The following is a 20,838-nucleotide window of genomic DNA, read 5'->3' as shown; positions in this document are numbered from 1 at the left end:
TAACTTTCCAAAAGTAAACTTCTTTCACTGACACTCCATGTTATCTTTGGGCCACAATTTCCACTGTAAAAAATAATTTTTAATTGGCAAATCGTTCTCCCTTAGGCATGTAGCCTTCAAAATTTCAATAAAAAGCTTCGTCTTATTTTCTGTCTAAGACTTAATACAATGCTTCATTTTCGGTCAAATAAAAGCAACTAGCAGACATTATTTTTTTAGAGGCAGAGATACAAATATATCATTTCTGCAGAGCATTTAGCATGTGTTGGGACTTTCAAAGAAACCTGTTTCATATTTTCCCTGTGGAATTAAGTTCTTTAATTTTGTGGAGAAACCAGAAACCCTTCCTTTTAGAGGCCTGTTTAGCAAGGTCATTCTGCATTTCACAGAGACAAGTCCCTAATTTAAAAGGTTACAAATGTCAACATGACAGCCTCCTTCCATTGTTTACAGGGAAACCAAAGATAGCATCTCAGCGCGACTTGAGCCAGCTGCAGCTTCTTCCAGCCCCCACCCTCTGCTCATTCTGAGGCTGACAAAGACGAAAGGCCTTCCTAATTCCTCCTAACCTGCAATAATTCACTCTATTTTGAAAAATAATGTCTTCTTTTTATGCGCTAAAAAAATTATCTCTGTTTCCAGATTATTAAACAACATTTACTGTGAATAATTCGCACAACATAATAACATAACATACCATCTTTAGAACAGATGTTTGCTATTACCCTATGCAATGGTACTCATTTCAGCAACCTTAAATAGATAAACATTTCAGTAAGTCCAGCTGTAGTTAAAACCTTCAACCCTGATATTAAACTCAAACCTCTGCACCAGGCACATTGGCTGACTGAGCCATTAAAAGCATCCCCAAATGGGAACAACCTGTAAATTTGTGTTTTATACCTAAATGTATGCATTTACTGAAGCCTAAAAGCACTTTAAAGCTATTTTAAATGCAAAAATACCCAAATTCGACTTTGATATTCGGGGCACTTAAAAATATATATCCTATACTTGTGATACATATTAATCATCCTCAGCATGCTCTTTACAAATTACAGAGATTGGACATTAGACATATCCCATGTAAATCCTTAGAAAAATGAGTTTTTTACGCCTGCGCTAGGTAAGATGTCATATGCTAATGTCCTCATTATGCAGTGCAACACAACTCAAATCAAATTATATTGCTAGGAGGTCACAGTATCAGCATTAAGCTCCACGAATAGTAAAAAACGAATTTTGTAGCACTTATTTTTAATAATTATTTTTCATAATTAATAATTATTTTTATTATACCCAATCATTTTTGCTAATTTCACATATAAAAGCAAGCTGCAACCCTTGCCTATCATTTTAGACGCATTCATTTATAAGCCTAAGCACAGAAGCCTAACTTGAAACATGACAAAATTTGGCGCTACATTTTTCTTTCTAAAAAGGACAATTTTTATTTAGCAACAGAGCCAAGAATATGCGTACGCTTAAAGAGAGGAAACCCTTAATTGAAATGTCTTCCTGTAATACAAAATAATGAAGAAATGATATAATTTGGTTTTTCTACAAAAACCCACCATTCATTTTTGGGGGCCTTTTTATTCCTAGTGAATGTGAATTTTAAATTTTATTTTTTTAAGCATTTAGAAATTTTGCTTAATAGACTGAAAACATAAAAAACCACAAACACACATTTGAGCTCATTTCAGACATAAACAGAAAGGGGTGAAACACTCAGGACACACAATACGGTGAGCTTTTAGCCATGCATTTTATAAATAGCGCCATCGCAATTTACTTACAGAAGTTGCACTAATGGGAAAACCACATAAACATTTAAACACACATTTAACCCATAACTCAATACTCAGGACAGAAACCAAGGACAGCCCACAGACTGTACTTAAACCAAACCATTTGCAAATACTAGTTGTAGGTCATATTTACAAGAAACGCTTCTCAATAGTGTCCCAAAAGACTGCAAAAACAGCCCAACAGACTGATGTACATCCAAGAAGCGAAAATACACTCAATTCACTAGCTTTGGCTAGCAGAACACCAAAAAATCGCTCTGCATATCTTCATTCATAACATTGCGCAGAACAAAGGATCCTTATTTTGTATTATGTCCATATTTTAATTCCCTGGGGATGCAGAATCACCAAGGAAGAAATAAGTTTGTAAATCTAAACCTTTTTAGATATTTCCCGCTAGGGGGGGGCGGCTAATTTACTTCACATCACACTATGGTACCTTCCAAAAAAGCAACACATTTTTCCATGTGAGCTTGAGAACAGGCATGCCAAAAAATACTGCGGAATACACAAGTATTATAATCAAAGTGGTGCTTAAGGTACTTTTCGTACGTGCACCGTTCAACTAAACCAAATGGAGAAATATCTCCTCATTGCCTGCCTACACAAATTGCAATTCGCATATACAAACCTATACAAATCCAAAGTTGGCCAACACAAATTCCAAAGTTCCAAAGTTACAGTCCTAAATTTGCTAAGACCAGGCATCTTATAGCTCACTAATCTAGCTTCAAACTTCAAGGGGTTATCTCTACCAATACACTCGCAAATATACGAGCCCCTCGGCTTTGGTTATTGCAGCAACCAAATCAAAACCAAGAAACCAAACAAAGTCGTGGGAGCGACCCACTTGTACTTCTTATTTTTACTAATCAAAAGGTTATCCAAATTCTAACTGTCAAGTTCTACATGACCTAACGGTCTTTTTTTAGAATACTCATGCCAAAAAGGTTCTCAGTCAGGAGTGACATCATGTGGAGAATCAAAATCAGGAAGAGCAGAAATATACTGGGCTGCAGAAACAGAGAATCTCCAGAATTCCTGTGCACAGAGTAGTAGAGTCCCATCCTGTTCTCCTCAGTAGATTTCAGTCTTCTGACAAGATCACTCCCACAGAAAGTCACTTCTCTGATGAAGCCCACGTTGGCCGGGCCATTTGAAGAACTGTAATCTTCATTCTCAGGGAATACTTACTAATAAAAAAAGAACTTGGCACAGAAGCTGAAAATATGAAAAGACATCTTTATTAAATTTAATAAGTGAGACCACGTCACACAGAAGCCGTAGCAACTGAATGAGGTAGTCTGAGGAATACAGAAAACAGAGGCCTTTTATATGCAAACTTAAGCATACAAGTAAGGGGCAGTCCTAGCTTTTGCAAGCATGCAAAATGCCTAACATTCCTTCTTACACAATCGGGACAAACCCATAATAAAAGGACCACAACCCATATCATAAACAGACCATAAAAGAAGGAACAGAAACAGATAAGAAGCAGGCTAAGGGGTGTGTGTGTGCATACCAAACTCTACAATGTCCTGTGCTTTGATCCTCAATCTTGATCAGCTAAAGGGCAGGAACTGGTTTAACAAGGTCAGCTTCAGGCAACAGGGTCAGTTCACTCAGGTCAAACAGGAGTCAGCATGAATTCGAGCTAAGTTGTACATGTCCTTGAAAGACTTGTTCAGCCACAGTCATAGGCCTATGTGAGGGCAACCACAAAATGGCTACCATGCACAAAATGGAACCCAAGGGTTCAGAATTCACAGAACCTCAGGCCCAGGGTACCAATGTGCATGCTACTAGTATCATTTGTAGAGGCAGGGCCCAGGGTACCAATTTGCATGCTATGAGTATCATCCGCGGAGGCAGGGCCCGGGTATCAATGTGCATGCTACGAGTATCATCCGCGGAGGCATGGCCCAGGGTACCAACGTGCATGTTACGAGTTTCATTCACGGAGGCAGGGCCTGGGTACCAATGTGCATGCTACGAGTATCATTTGTAGAGGCAGGGCCCAGGGTACCAATGTGCATGCTATGAGTATCATTTGTAGAGGCAGGGCCCAGGGTACCAATTTGCATGCTACGAGCATCATTTGTAGAGGCAGTGACCAGGGTACCAACGTGCATGCTATGAGTATCATCCGCGGAGGCAGGGTCCGAGGTACCAATGTGCATGCTACGAGTATCTTCCGCGGAGGCAGGGCCCAGGGTACCAACGTGCATCTTACGAGTTTCATTCACGGAGGCAGGGCCCGGGGTACCAATGTGCATGCTACGAGTATCATCCGCGGAGGCAGGGCCCAGGGTACCAACGTGCATGTTATGACTTTCATTCACGGAGGCAGGGCCCAGGGTACCAACGTGCATGCTACGAGTATCATTTGTAGAGACAGGGCCCAGCGTACCAATTTGCATGCTACGAGTATCATTTGTAGAGGCAGGTCCCAGGGTACCAATTTGCATGCTACGAGTATCATTTGTAGAGGCAGGGCCCAGGGTACCAATTTGCATGCTACGAGTATCATTTGTAGAGGCAGGGCCCAGGGTACCAATTTGCATGCTATGAGTATCATCCGCGGAGGCAGGGCCCAGGGTACCAATGTGCATGCTGCGAGTATCATCCACGGAGGCAGGGCCCAGGGTACCAACGTGCATGTTATGACTTTCATTCACGGAGGCAGGGCCCAGGGTACCAACGTGCATGCTACGAGTATCATCCGCGGAGGCAGGGCCCAGGGTACCAACGTGCATGTTATGACTTTCATTCACGGAGGCAGGGCCCAGGGTACCAACGTGCATGCTACGAGTATCATTTGTAGAGACAGGGCCCAGGGTACCAATTTGCATGCTACGAGCATCATTTGTAGAGGCAGTGACCAGGGTACCAACGTGCATGCTATGAGTATCATCCGCGGAGGCAGGGTCCGAGGTACCAATGTGCATGCTACGAGTATCTTCCGCGGAGGCAGGGCCCAGGGTACCAACGTGCATCTTACGAGTTTCATTCACGGAGGCAGGGCCCGGGGTACCAATGTGCATGCTACGAGTATCATCCGCGGAGGCAGGGCCCAGGGTACCAACGTGCATGTTATGACTTTCATTCACGGAGGCAGGGCCCAGGGTACCAACGTGCATGCTACGAGTATCATTTGTAGAGACAGGGCCCAGCGTACCAATTTGCATGCTACGAGTATCATTTGTAGAGGCAGGTCCCAGGGTACCAATTTGCATGCTACGAGTTTCATTTGTAGAGGCAGGGCCCAGGGTACCAATTTGCATGCTACGAGTATCATTTGTAGAGGCAGGGCCCAGGGTACCAATTTGCATGCTATGAGTATCATCCGCGGAGGCAGGGCCCAGGGTACCAATGTGCATGCTGCGAGTATCATCCGCGGAGGCAGGGCCCAGGGTACCAACGTGCATGTTATGACTTTCATTCACGGAGCCAGGCCCAGGGTACCAACGTGCATGCTACGAGTATCATTTGTAGAGACAGGGCCCAGGGTACCAATTTGCATGCTACGAGCATCATTTGTAGAGGCAGTGACCAGGGTACCAACGTGCATGCTATGAGTATCATCCGCGGAGGCAGGGTCCGAGGTACCAATGTGCATGCTACGAGTATCTTCCGCGGAGGCAGGGCCCAGGGTACCAACGTGCATGTTATGACTTTCATTCACGGAGGCAGGGCCCAGGGTACCAACGTGCATGTTATGACTTTCATTCACGGAGGCAGGGCCCAGGGTACCAACGTGCATGCTACGAGTATCATTTGTAGAGACAGGGCCCAGGGTACCAATTTGCATGCTACGAGCATCATTTGTAGAGGCAGTGACCAGGGTACCAACGTGCATGCTATGAGTATCATCCGCGGAGGCAGGGTCCGAGGTACCAATGTGCATGCTACGAGTATCTTCCGCGGAGGCAGGGCCCAGGGTACCAACGTGCATGTTATGACTTTCATTCACGGAGGCAGGGCCCAGGGTACCAACGTGCATGCTACGAGTATCATCCGCGGAGGCAGGGCCCAGGGTACCAACGTGCATGCTACGAGTATCATTTGTAGAGGCAGGGCCCAGGGTACCAATTTGCATGCTACGAGTATCATTTGTAGAGGCAGGGCCCAGGGTACCAATTTGCATGCTACGAGTATCATTTGTAGAGGCAGGGCCCAGGGTACCAATTTGCATGCTATGAGTATCATCCGCGGAGGCAGGGCCCAGGGTACCAATGTGCATGCTGCGAGTATCATCCGCGGAGGCAGGGCCCAGGGTACCAACGTGCATGTTATGACTTTCATTCACGGAGGCAGGGCCCAGGGTACCAACGTGCATGCTACGAGTATCATTTGTAGAGACAGGGCCCAGGGTACCAATTTGCATGCTACGAGCATCATTTGTAGAGGCAGTGACCAGGGTACCAACGTGCATGCTATGAGTATCATCCGCGGAGGCAGGGTCCGAGGTACCAATGTGCATGCTACGAGTATCTTCCGCGGAGGCAGGGCCCAGGGTACCAACGTGCATGTTATGACTTTCATTCACGGAGGCAGGGCCCAGGGTACCAACGTGCATGTTATGACTTTCATTCACGGAGGCAGGGCCCAGGGTACCAACGTGCATGCTACGAGTATCATTTGTAGAGACAGGGCCCAGGGTACCAATTTGCATGCTACGAGCATCATTTGTAGAGGCAGTGACCAGGGTACCAACGTGCATGCTATGAGTATCATCCGCGGAGGCAGGGTCCGAGGTACCAATGTGCATGCTACGAGTATCTTCCGCGGAGGCAGGGCCCAGGGTACCAACGTGCATGTTATGACTTTCATTCACGGAGGCAGGGCCCAGGGTACCAACGTGCATGTTATGACTTTCATTCACGGAGGCAGGGCCCAGGGTACCAACGTGCATGCTACGAGTATCAGATGCGCCCCTGGCTACTAGTAACTAACGGCCATGCTCAAACCCCTCTCTGGATCTCAAGGAACACTCCTCTGACGTTGTTTTCCACTTCCAGTCATTTGTCAGTAATGACGTCACTTTGATGCCAGCAGCTGCAGAGCCTTGGCTGGGTTGCGGCATTCCCCCCCCCCCCCCCCTGGTGACGTCACGTGAGGCCTTCCTTCCCCACCACGTGCGTGCTGCTCCCGCTAAAACCCCGAGCAATGGCTGCCTGCTTTAATTGCACCCGTCTGGTGCACGTGCCCCTGCCGGATGGTGGCCTCTCTGTCGGTGCGTTACGTTAATTGGGTCGATGCTGAGCAGCTTAAAGACCGGCTCTTGAGGGGGCGGCCAATTACCGCAGCTCCCTGTGCCAGGCCCGCGCCAGGCCCGCGCCGCCGCTGCTCTTATTGATCCCTCTGAAGAAAACAGGATGAGACACTTCTAAACCACCTGTAGCACTGCTGGAAAATAAATAGAGTTTTGCCTTTCTCACAGATGTGTTCTTTGAATACGACAACAGAGCTGCCATTTTAATCTGGAAGGGGGCCTTTGACCAGTGTTTAGACTTTAGGCAGCAGTCGCAGGGCTTCTGGTTGAGGCGACGCATTCACAGCACACACAGTTCTGAGTTCATGACCAATCACTCAATGTGTAGAGGGCTTTACCCATACACGTTACGAATACGCCTCGTAGCATGCATTCATTGAAAGCAGGGAACTGCGGCATTTTGAACAGGTGTCCCTATGTTTAATTCGCAGAAGGGTTGTGCCAGTCCAGTGTTTAATTTGTGAAAAAAATGGTGCCAGGGGCCTCCTGCAGCCTGCACCATCCATTTTGCCAGCCAGCACTGCCTATGATAGTGCCAACACAACTATTAACCATTACACTCCTTCAAGTGTGACAATTCAGACTATTTTAGGCCCTCAAAGCTATAAGAATGTCTTGGGTGGCAGGTATTAGTCACTGTTAATGTATATTGAATGAATAAACAGCATTTGGTATGCTCATACCTAAATTAGGCAATAAAGGCATGTTTACCTTTGTTTTATCTAGTACATTTCAGTTTAAAAAAAATGTAAAGTAAGTATTACAAAACCTAACTATAATATCACTGTAAACTTTATTTTTTCAATGAATATCTGTTTTTGTTTAACATATTCTGCTGTTGGGGCGGGGCAGGGCGGCGGATGGGCAGGGTGGGGGGTAGTAAACTCCAGCTCACTGCCGGCCAGAGTAATGTAAATAAATAAATAAATAAATAAAACAAAAATCATTGCGCGCACTGAAACGCATTTGGCATTTCAGCGCGTTCAATGAAATTAATTTTATTCTTTTATTTCTTTACATTACTCCGGTCGGCTGTGAGCCGGAGTTTACTACCCCCTACCCTGCCCCTCCACCGCCCCGCGGCACTCCCTCCACGAGCCGCTACTGCAGAGCACAGCTTTTGGCCATGTGCTGCTCTCTGGCCAGGCCCTTCCCTCAACCAGCCCTGGGTGGCCAACCCCGCAGCAAGCATGGATGGGCCACAGGGCCTGTGCTCAGTCCTCTCCAGACAGGCAAACCACTGCTGTCCATGGCCCGGGGGTTGGCCTTAGGGCTTGCGTGCAGCCCTTGCGGCCGGCTGACCGCCTACACATGTCCATTCTACTGCTGATTTGTCGCTGAGCCACCAATGCATGACTGAGACCCAGCTTGTTGCGCTTAGAACTATATTCTTCTTTCCCATCCATGTTGCCAGCGTGTCTTTTCAGTAAAGGTTTATTCTGGGGAGCCAAGAAGTATCAAGTACACAGGAGAGAGGAACCATTGGCAGTGTAAGGTTTACACACTCCCCAGATTCTGTATGCCAAGAACCATGACCTTTCCACAATCCTGGCAGCAGACTCTGGTCCGCAAGATCCTTCGTAGGATTCCTGGTCTATAAGAGCCTTCGGAGGACTCCTTGTCCACAAGAGCCTTCGGAGGACTCCTTGTCCACAAGAGCCTTCGGAGGACTCCTGGTCCACAAGAGCCTTCGGAGGACTCCTTGTCCACAAGAGCCTTCGGAGGACTCCTGGTCCACAAGAGCCTTTGGGGGACTCCTGGTCTACAAGAGCCTTCGGAGGACTCCTTGTCCACAAGAGCCTTCGGAGGACTCCTGGTCCACAAGAGCCCTCGGAGGACTCCTGGTCCACAAGAGCCTTCGGAGGACTCCTGGTCCACAAGAGCCTTCGGGGGACTCCTGGTCCACAAGAGCCTTCGGAGGACTCCTGGTTCACAAGAACCTTCGGGGGACTCCTGGTCCACAAGAGCCTTCCGGGGACTCCTGGTCCACAAGAGCCTTCGGAGGACTCCTGGTCCACATGAGCCTTCGGAGGACTCCTGGTCCACAAGAGCCTTCGGAGGACTCCTGGTCCACAAGAGCCTTCGGAGGACTCCTGGTCCACAAGAGCCTTCGGAGGACTCCTGATCCACAAGAGCCTTCGGAGGACTCCTGGTCCACAAGAGCCTTCGGAGGACTTCTCAGATATAAGCCAGTACTCTGGTGTGGGTACCTGCACTTCTTTATTTGGAGAGGGAGAGTACCTGCACTTCTCAGCGGGGTACAATACTTTTATTTGGAGAGTACCTGCACTTCTCAGAAGTAGTCTGGCATAGAGTACCTGCACTTATCTATTCGGGGAGGGAGAGTACCTGCATTTCTCAGCAGGGTGCAAGATTTTTAATTGCAGAGTACCTGCACTTCTCAGAAGTAGGCTGGCATAGGGTACCTGCCCTTCTCTATACGGGGTGGGAGAGTACCTCAACATCTCAGCAGAGGTGCAATACTTTTATTTGGAGAGTACCTGCACGGAAGTGAGCCAGTTCTCGGATACAGGGTCCCGGCACTTCAAGTTGGACAGAACTGTTATTTTTTGCAGCCCGGTACCTTTTAGCATGACAAGAGGAGCAACCAAGGTGTACTTCTAGTCCGGATTCAGTGGCAGCACTTTCCAGAAAGTGAAGAACAGAAAGAGAGCTGCGAAGCTACGTCTTTCTGTGTCTTCTCAGACAGATCTGGGCGCGTCGGCCTCAGCGAGGGCTCGGACGGCCTGTTTTGTGGCCCTGGAGGGTTCGGGGGGCAGAGAGCGGGGGTCTCGGGCTGCTGCTGGCACCCCTGAGGTTGCACTTTACCACTGATGAGCAGAGCCAGCCTTGAACTCGGAGCGTGTGAACGCCTCCTGGCCCCTTCTCCCAGCCCCGCAGGCCTCGCCTGCCGCCAGCCCCGCTTCGATCGGTTCTCGGCCCTCAGGGATCCGCGGATCGATGCCGGATCTGAACATTTTAAACACAAATGAGGCTTCCCCGCTGCTCCTAATGAGCTGGTGCCACAGGGGGGGGGGGGGGGGGGGGGCGTGGAACAGGTGGAACGCGGCCTGACAGCCGAGCGGGCTCATGCGCCTGCCGCAGAGGGCAGTGGGTAACCTCGTGGTCGCCACGTGAGCCTGTCCGCCTTTCACCCTCCTCCTGAGGACGATAAAATGAGGACCCTAGAGCTGGGCAGCAATGATTATATGAATGATATGTATGAAGGTACCCATTTGCAAATCTCAAATAGCGATTTGTAAGAAATCGCTATTTGAGATTCGCAAATGGGTATGTATGTACAAAACGGCATTTTTTTTGTGATTTCTTAGAATTCCTTAATTGCGATTTGCAAATTGCGAATCGCAATTAAGGAATACGTTCCCATTCATTTCTGTGGGCCAGGAGGCCTTTAGGAATGAATGGGAAGTTTATTCTCAATTTGCGATTCGCAATTTGTGAATCGCAAATTGAGAATAATTTCAAGGGTGCAGGGGTGTCCAAACGACACCCTGTTGCACCCCTGAAATTAGCATGGGTGCACATGTGGTGCACATATATGTCCTAAGGGCATGTATGTGTTTCACAGTGCACTTTGAAAAATGCAAAAAAGTGCATTTTTCAAGGAATTCGCAAATTACCACCAACTTGAAGTTGGTGGTAATTTGCGATTCCTTAAGGCCAATTTGCATTTTTTTAATGCTTCTTACATTACAATTAAGGAATCGCAAAATTTGCGATTCCTTAAATGCGATTGCAAAATAAGGAAGCACACATTTTGCGATTCCTTATTTTGAACGCAGATTTGCTTAATACATACCATTTGGCCAAATTGCATTCGCAAACGCAAAAATTCTGCAAATTTTGGCATTTGGGAATGCAATTTGGCTTGATACATATGGCCCTAGATGAGTTACTCATGCTCGCAATGGGAACTTCAGAGCTCTTGCTGTCGGATCCAAAATATCTCAGAACGGTACCTTGGGAAAGAACACCAGAGAGCAGAGGGACCTTGCAGAAGCAGGGATTCTGGGATTGCAAGGTTCAGGGGAGTCTGTGAAGTGATGCCAGCGCCCAGGGGAGAAAGAATACAGCCTTGATTGGAACCGGCTGCAATTCTGTTTTCCATATATATATAGAAATATAAAAAGGATTTCGATGTTCGGGGTGGTGGACTCTGTAAACAGAAATGAATTGGCACACAGGTTGGCAGACTCAGCCTGTAAAATGTTTCTTTCTGTCAAAGGCCATTGCATGCATGAGCTCAGTGGGGTATGTAGGAAGCTGGCTTATACATAGGGGCAGATTGACAATAACTGGCGCATCCCTTCATATCAGCAGGGATGCGCCAGTTATTGTGTGTCACAGCAGACACCTCTTGCGCCACCATGGATGCGCCGCATTTACAATGCAATGATCTATAATCCCAGCAAGCTCAGGAAACATGGTAGAAAGTCAAGTTTAGTATGCCTGAACTCAGAATAATAAAATACTTCTTTTAGTAAAGTTTATTTTAATATCCTGTGTTTGCAAATGCTACTTTTAGAAAGTTAGCATTTGCTTGCCTGACCATTTCAGCCCGCCTCTGCTAGGATGTGTATCTGCTGTCTGGTTTCTGTGAGTGACAGGGCTGGGGCATTCCAGGGGACAGTCTGGGCTGCCAGGTGGTATATAGAGGAATTACCCCCAGGATAGGTGGGAGGAGTGCCCCTTGACTCTGAATAGGGCTGTGCTCTGCCACCACAATGCTGGCTCCACCTCCTGCGGAGTGTCTGATGTCCCTGCCCTGCACCCTGAAAGAAACAGCACAAGTCTCAACAACAAAGTGCTCCAAAACTGGGTTGAACCAGGCTCAGACATTTCAAAGAACTGAACATTGCATTTAAGTATTGTGCCACCCTTTTAATTTACTGGAACCATTTTAAGTCATTAAGCCTGTAATCTAAAGTCTGCTTGAAAGTTTAAATATAAAGAGTATCTTTTTACATAAGAACAGCCTTGTGTCTCTGTGTGGTGGGTTGACGAATTACTGTGTGTGTTATTACAAATGCTTAACCATATATGCTCTGGGGATTAGCCTTGTCTGCTCACACCACGCCGCCTAGAGGGTGAGCAGGGGTTATTTCTAGGAATAGTCCTTTGCCCTGACTAGAGGAGAGGGTCCCTGCTTGTCACAAGTGCATACCTGTGCCAACCAGAGACCCCCAATTCTAACATTGGAGGCAGCGGAAAGGATCACAAATTTGCATTTGTAGTACATATACAGTGATTGTTGACCATTGCACAGTGAGTACAGTACAGTAACTCAGCCACATACTCTTTTTAATTTTTGCTTTGCTGCAAGAGATCCCTTGTGTTTGAAGTCATGCCGGGCTCAAACAGCATAGAAAAAGCAGCATCTGAAACCTCTGAAGTGGTAGAGATAGAATGGAATGAGTCAAAACTGGACAGCAACAAGAAATCAGAGTTGAAAAACTTCTGCAGGAAGTTCAAAGTTCCACATATGGGATGCAAGACCAAGCCAGATCTCTACAAGGCCCTGAAAGCCTGGCTTGAATCAAGGAATGCACCTGGGGATCTTGTGATAGCTGAATCAGCAGAGAGCGTCCATAGCTTTGGCAGAGGCCTGTCGCCAGAAGAGCTGGCAGATAAACAGGCAACCCGGGATCATGAAATGAAGCTGGCAGAGCTGAAATTAAATGGCCAATTGGAGCTAGAAAGCAAAAAGATGGCTCTGGAAGAAAGGAAAATTCAGATGGAGCATGAGATGAAAATGAGGGAGCTGGAGCTGAAAGCCAAAAGTTTGGAAAACCCTCCCTCTGGTGGCAGCACAACACCGGTACAGGTAGAGTCAAGGGTGTTCATGCCAAAGGATGTGGTGAAAGAGTATTTTAAAAATGATGACATAGGGCAGTGGTTCAAGGCCTATGAGGTAGCCATGTCCTCCCACCGGGTCCCTGTGAGAGATTGGGGAGCGGGGTTGTGGGGGCAGTTCCTTAGTGAGGGACGGGACACACTCTTAGATTTGCCCTCTGAAGTCTATGACTCTTATCCCCACATGAAGGGAGCTTTGATGACCAGGTATGGGTTAACTCCTGAATTGTATAGGCAGAGGTTCAGGGGGTGTACAAAGATTCCTGAGAGTACCTATGTTGAGTATGTAACCTTTTTCTGCAGAGCCCTGGATGGTTGGGTGAAGGGTAGCTAAGTGAATGATTTCCAAGGTCTCTTTGATTTGATTGCATTGGAACACTTGTCCAGATATTGTTTTCCAGAGCTGCACCAGAACCTGATTGATAGCAAGCTGACTAACCCTAGGAAGCTTGCTGAGGAGGCGGACTGCTGGCTCAGCACCAGGGTCCACAAGGGTCCAATGGGAGACTCAGCCAAGGGCGGGCAGGGTCCCCAGCAGAAGAGTGGGGGGACAAGGGTAAACAGAATGGGTTCCAAAAAGGCCCCCAAAGTAATCCCCCAGGGAACCAAGGGAAAGGTTCTCAGCCTCCCCACCCCAGAAGCAGACCGGGTCCCGACAGGTAACTCTGTTCCAAAGGGACCCCGAAAATGTTATAAGTGTGGTGAGCTGGGTCATTTTGCCAGTGACCCCAAGTGTCGCCAGTATGTGAAAGCAGCACCCACTGGTGCTCCGCCCCGGCAGATGGCTAGTGTAGCCTTTGGGGAGGAAGTGGAAGCCCCAGGTGGGTGGCACCCTGTTCAGATGACCCTAGTCTCACTAGCAGACAGTGAGATGGTCCCTGAGAACTACTTACCCTCCAACACTAAGAAATATAGGCAAGTGGTGACCATCAATGGGAAGAAGGTAGATGCTCTTAGAGACACAGGCGCCAGTGTGACTGCAGTCTGGCAGCACCTGGTATCTTAAGAGCAGGTTGTACCCCATGCCTTCTGCCGTGTTGTCAATGTTGACAACACAGAGAGTTGTTGTCCAATGGCTCATGTTCCCTTTGAGTGGGGGGGTCTCTGGTACTCTGCAGGTTGCTGTGAGGACTGCCATGCCTGTAGACTGTTTGCTAGGGAATGATTTGGAAAGCTCCCCTTGGGAAAAGGTGGAGAAGACAACTAACCTGAGAATGGTGGGTTTACCCGACTGGGCGTGCGTGACCACCCGGTCAATGGCAGCCAATAGGGGTGTTCAAGAGGTCCTGGAGCCTTAGGGAGAGGCCCAGGTACCGGCCTTAGAGGAAGGGCGCAAGGGGCGCAGGAAACCAGCCCCTGAAGTTCCCACGGCCCAGGAGGAAGCAGTTCTTGAGGGGGATGCCCTGGAGCCTACCGGGGAACAGATAGCCGAACTGGGGGACCTGCCTGAGCTGACCCATTGGCAACAGAAAGGAGGCCCCTCCAGGGCGGAATTCTGCAGGGAGCAGAGAGAATGCCCCTCTCTCGTGGGTATGCAGCAGCAGGCTGCAGACCAGGCCAATGGTGATCAGTCTGGTACACAATCCATTTACTGGGAGAATGACCTCCTGTATTCAGAGCCTAAGGTTGCTGGACCTGGGTCAGCCCGTGCGCTGGTGGTACCCCAGAAGTTCAGAGCCTTCCTACTGGGGCTGGTTCACGATGTGACATTAGCAGGACATTTGGGGCAGGACAAGATCTTTGAAAGGCTTGCCGCCTACTTTTATTGGCCCCAAATGCGTAGGAGCTCAGATGCTCATTGTAGGACCTGCCAGAAATGTGAATTGCTGCCCTGAGGCGTCCAAGCGCTGAGAAGGAAAGAAGGCGCTAGCTAAAGAGGATCCTAAGTCGAGGGGAGCGGAATTCTATCTGTTAAACAGGAAAGTTTTTAATTGTTTCCGAAAGGAAGACAAATCAGGGTTGGCCCTCAAATGCAGAGGGAGGGAATTCCACATCTTGGCCACGTTATAGGAAAATGACCGGCCTCCTGCTCTTGATTTCCTTATTTTAGGGACTGTGGCAAGAAAGGAGTGAGAAGAGCGCAACTGTTTACTCGGATGATATGGAGTAATTAAAGAATGATTAATCACTGGGCCTGTTTTCCAAAAGGCCCGTTGCGCAATACACAGAGATTTAAAGTTAACTCTCTCTCTGACAGGAAGCCAGTGGAGACTCCTCAGTCCAGGCTTAGCTGAGAGTCTACGGGGAAGCTGGAGCAATGTGTGCGCAGCGCAGTTTTGAATTATCTGGAGTTTCTGAAGGGTGTAGTCTGGAGCTCCCAGATACAGGGCGTTGCCAAAATCAAGGCGGGATTGAATCAGGCCTTGAATCACAGTTTGTTTGGCTTCAAAAGGCAAAAGAGGCAGAATCTTTTTAAGGAGTCTAAGAAGGCCAAAACAGATGGCCGACAGCTTGGTGGCCTGGCTGTCAAATGTCAGGGACTTATCCAGCCATACCCCAAGACTTTTTATGGTGTCTTTGGGGGCTGGTGGGTGACCCAGACAGGAGGGCCATATAGAGTCAATTGTGCCTGGAGCAGAGTGGTCGAGGAGCATCAGCTCAGTTTTTTCTCGATTGAGCTTAAGGCATGACATAGTCATCCAGTTCTTTACTTCCTCTAAACATCCTGCTAGATCAGTCTTTGCTAGAGTATCGCTTCCCTGAGCAAGAGAGACCACCAGCTGAGTATCGTCCGCATAGGTAATGATCTTAATACCATAATGGCGGATGATCTCAGCCAGTGGTCTCATATAAACGTTAAACAACGTCGGGCTTAGAGATGAGCCCTGTGGGACTCCGCATTCCAAAGATTTGCTACAGGAAATTGTGTCTCCTTCAAAGACTTGAAAGGATCTATCGCTCAAGAAGGATGTGAGCCAGGTTAGCGCCCTGCCTGATACACCCAGGCTAAAAAGTCGCTGCAGTAGAATTTTATGGTTTACCGTATCAAATGCAGCACTTAGATCGAGGAGGATGACTGCCACCGATCCCCCTCGATCCAAGATCTCTCTGGTTTCCTCCATTACAGTTAATGTCCCATGCTTGGGGCGGAAACCCGTCTCGGTAACATCCAGTAGGTGGTTGCTCTCGAGAAATAGAGTTAGATGCCCATTTATTTATTTATTTGTTGGTTTGTATAGCGCTCGAATCGACTCTCATTGGAGTATCTCTGCGCTTTGACACCTGTAGAACACCAAGAAATAAATGTGGAAGGACACTAAATTTCATTTTTAAACAGTATTGTTTTCAATTGTTTTCGGAATTTTAGATGATCTGTGCATTGTTTGAGTGATAAAGGGAGTCTGTTCCAAAGAGAGGGTCCTACTATGGAAAGTGCCTTACTCCCGTGTCTGGCCTTCTTAGCTCGTGGTACCTGCAAAAGAAAATCATTGCTGGACCTAAGGAATCGAGTGGGAGTGTAGGGAACAAATTTCTTTTCCAAATAGGCAGGTCCTTGGCCATTTAGGCACTTGTGAATCAAACAACATGTTTTGAATTTCGCTCTCTGCCGGACAGAAAGCCAATGTAATTGGTCAAGAAGGGGTTTGGAGGCAGTTCTAGGAGGGGCATTAAGGACCAAGCGGGCCGCCATATTCTGGATGACCTGTAGTTTGTCCAAAACCCCTTCATTAGCAGCAAGCAGTAGACCATTACAATAGTCAATCCTGCTTAGAACAAGTGCCTGGACTAAAGTTCTCCTCACTGAATCAGGCAGAAGAGGAAAGACCTTGCGTAGTAGACTGATGGTGTGAAAGCATATACCTGATATATAATTAACATGTTGCTTGAGAGTCAGATCTTGATCCAGACGGACCCCTAGATTCTTCACAAGCGACTTGGGATCAGGAACAGCACCCAAGTCGCTGGGCCACCAGTCCGGGGACCAAAGCAATTTAGCTTCCCCAAACAACATAACCTCAGTTTTACTGACGTTGCATTGAAGGCAGTTGGCCAACATCCATTGTGCTACTGCCTTCATACCAGCTGAAAAAGAGCTCTTCACTTCCGCGGAGATGGTTTTGAACGGGAAGAGGAGCTGCGTGTCATCAGCATATGACACGGGGATGAAACCGTACTTACGCATCACTCTTGCCAGGGGTGCCACATAGATGTTAAAAAGAGTAGGGCTCAAACAAGAGCCCTGTGGCACCCCTTTGGAGATCTCTACCTCCGCTGACCGATAAGCACCCATGGTGACACTCTGGGTGCGTTCGGATAGAAAGCTTTTTAGCCAAGCAAGGGCTTTATTTTTGATCCCGGCGTTCGACAACCGTTCTGTCAAGATGGAATGCGACACGGTGTCGAACGCCGCTGATAGATCTAACAAAACCAGGATCACTGAAAAGCCCCTGTCTTGGTACATGTGCAGGTCGTCAGTCACAGATACCAAGGTGGATTCAGTACTATGCCTAGGCCTAAACCCAGACTGGGAATAGTCAAGAACATCTGCCAGTTCAATATATCTAGATAGATGGACATTAACATGTTTTTCAGATATTTTCCCAAGGAAAGGTAGCAGTGAGATTGGCCTTAAATTGGTCAAATCCGTCCAAGGAATGGCAGTGTTCTTCCTAATGGGTCTGACAAGGGCTCGTTTCCAATCTTTAGGGACATGGCCGGAGGTGAGAGAAAGGTTCACAAATTGCTCAAAAACAGGGCAAAGCAGCCCTGCTAGAGCAGGTATAATCCTGGCTGGGATAATGTCCTCCAAGCTCCCACTTTTTATACTGGTCATCAATGTTAGAGTTTCCTCCCTAGAAATGGGGGGAAAAGATTCCAGAGAATGTATGTCCCGTTTCCACTCTGTGTCAGCCTGAAAAAGTGCTGTTGTTGAGGAAACCTTATCGTTACCAGCATTAATTATTTTTTCATAGATCTTATCTATTTTTGTGGTGAAGAAATTGGATATCTCATCACACAATTGCTGGGATGCTATTTCTACAGATTCGCAGGCTGTAGGTTTAACAAAAGACTGTAGAATCTGGTAGAGAACTCTGGGAGAGTTTCCAGCCTCGGCAATTTGCGCTGTTATATGGGACTTTCAAGCTGTCCGAATCGCCTTATGGTAGATAGAGAGTGAATCCCAGTATTTTTTTTTATCTTCTACCAAATGGGTGGTTCTCCATCTTTTCTCTAACTTCCTCGCAGAAAGTTTTAAATTTCTTAAATGATCAGAAAACCACACTTCCTGTTTAGCAGCTGGTCGGGGTTTAAAATGTCTCAATGGGGCTATTGTATCAATGGCTATTTTAGTGGCCTTGCTGAATTTAATTAATGCCATGTCAATATTATCACTGGGAGAGATAATAGGCATAATAAACTTCTCTCCAAAGGAACTCTCTGTGACTTTATGCCATTGTCTACGGACAGCGGGTAGTAAAATCTGCTGCGACCTCACAGGCCCAGGAATTGGAGTGTAAAATTCCAAGACAAAATGGTCGGTCCAATTAACCTGCTCCGCCGGCAGACAGGAGACCACTGAGGAGTTAGAAAAAATCAGATCTAACGTGTGGCCAGCTATATGGGTGGGTCCGATGTTTCGTTTACTCAGACCCAGTAGTGCTAGATCTGTCAGCAAGGCTTGTGCTTCGCTACAGTCAGACTTCTCACTGTGAACATTAAAATCCCCTATTAATACAAAGTTGCTATCACTGTTAACATGAGGAGCCAGCAACTCAATCGGAAGATTTGAAAAGCCTGTACAGGAGCCAGGAGGGCGATACACTAAGGCCCCTGTCTGACAGTCCTTAGACGGGTATGTAATTTTAAAGACTAGCAATTCGATTTCAGTGGTCGTTAGTTCCTCTAAAATTTTAACTGTAATGTCTTGTTTATATATGATAGCGATTCCTCCGCCCATTTTAATAGGACGGTCTAGCCTAGTCATTTTATAATTACTAGGCACTCCCAGCGCAATAGCAGGGGTAGAGTACGGTTTTAACCAGGTTTCAGTAAGGAAACACAGGTTAGGTTGTTTAGAGGAAATCAAATCCCAGACCTGGGCTGAATGTTTTGAGAGCGACCTGATATTACAAAGGATATTTTTCCTACCGGTTCGGATAGTATGCTCATGAGGGTCATGAATGGCAGTGTTGTTTTGTAGCATGTGACATCGAACATTATCTACGCTGGGGACTTTTAAGGTAGTGTCAAACTGAGAGCGGCACCGTAGACATGAAAAAGGACCTTCAACCTGTGGGCAAGCAATGCTATGGCAGACTTGCGTAGGTAAAGATCTAAGGTGTAATAATACCTGAGAAGTATAGGTGACTCGCATGCCTTCAATGCCTGGCATATCTGCAGGTGTTGATCCCCTAGCCCCTAGCCCCGTCCTGTCGCGGACGGGCGCAGACGGGCCTCTCTCTGGCTTGTCTCAGGCGCGTTCTCTGGCGCTTCCCTGCGCGCGATCGCTGCGCGCTCAGGGTGACGAGAGGGCTAAGTAGCCCCTCCTAACAGCAGGCTAGAGAGCTAACCACTCCGCAAATGTGGAAAGCGGAAGTGGTGTAGTCTCGGTTAAACGCGACCCAGTGTTCCCCCAGCAATAGTGTGCAGGTAACAGCAAGCTAGGTGTTCAAACCGGCTATAATTATCTAGGTAGTGTGCTGCAGGTAAATATTGAATTAAAAGTGAGCAAATACAATTTCTATGCAATAACGATTTTAAAATTCCCAATTCACATTCTCGATTTAAAATAATGCTCGGAGCACTGGCAGACGTCAAGTGGCTCGGTCGACACTGCCACTGTCTCCCTTACCACCGTCGGCGGCCGGCTCCTCGCTGCCTAAGTAGCCCCTCCTAACAGCAGGCTAGAGCGCTAACCACTCCGCAAATGTGGAAAGCGGAAGTGGTGTAGTCTCGGTTAAACGCGACCCAGTGTTCCCCCAGCAATAGTGTGCAGGTAACAGCAAGCTAGGTGTTCAAACCGGCTATAATTATCTAGGTAGTGTGCTGCAGGTAAATATTGAATTAAAAGTGAGCAAATACAATTTCTATGCAATAACGATTTTAAAATTCCCAATTCACATTCTCGATTTAAAATAATGCTCGGAGCACTGGCAGGCGTCAAGTGGCTCGGTCGACACTGCCACTGTCTCCCTTACCACCGTCGGCGACCGGCTCCTCGCTGCCTAAGTAGCCCCTCCTAACAGCAGGCTAGAGCGCTAACCACTCCGCAAATGTGGAAAGCGGAAGTGGTGTAGTCTCGGTTAAACGCGACCCAGTGTTCCCCCAGCAATAGTGTGCAGGTAACAGCAAGCTAGGTGTTCAAACCGGCTATAATTATCTAGGTAGTGTGCTGCAGGTAAATATTGAATTAAAAGTGAGCAAATACAATTTCTATGCAATAACGATTTTAAAATTCCCAATTAACATTCTCGATTTAAAATAATGCTCGGAGCACTGGCAGGCGTCAAGTGGCTCGGTCGACACTGCCACTGTCTCCCTTACCACCGTCGGCGGCCGGCTCCTCGCTGCCTAAGTAGCCCCTCCTAACAGCAGGCTAGAGCACTAACCACTCCGCAAATGTGGAAAGCGGAAGTGGTGTAGTCTCGGTTAAACGCGACCCAGTGTTCCCCCAGCAATAGTGTGCAGGTAACAGCAAGCTAGGTGTTCAAACCGGCTATAATTATCTAGGTAGTGTGCTGCAGGTAAATATTGAATTAAAAGTGAGCAAATACAATTTCTATGCAATAACGATTTTAAAATTCCCAATTCACATTCTCGATTTAAAATAATGCTCGGAGCACTGGCAGGCGTCAAGTGGCTCGGTCGACACTGCCACTGTCTCCCTTACCACTGTCGGTGGCCGGCTCCTCGCTGCCTAAGTAGCCCCTCCTAACA

This window comes from Lissotriton helveticus, chromosome 3_2 (assembly GCF_964261635.1).
Source record: "Lissotriton helveticus chromosome 3_2, aLisHel1.1, whole genome shotgun sequence".
Classification (NCBI taxonomy): Eukaryota; Metazoa; Chordata; class Amphibia; order Caudata; family Salamandridae; genus Lissotriton; species Lissotriton helveticus.
Note: the sequence above shows the minus strand (reverse complement) of the source record.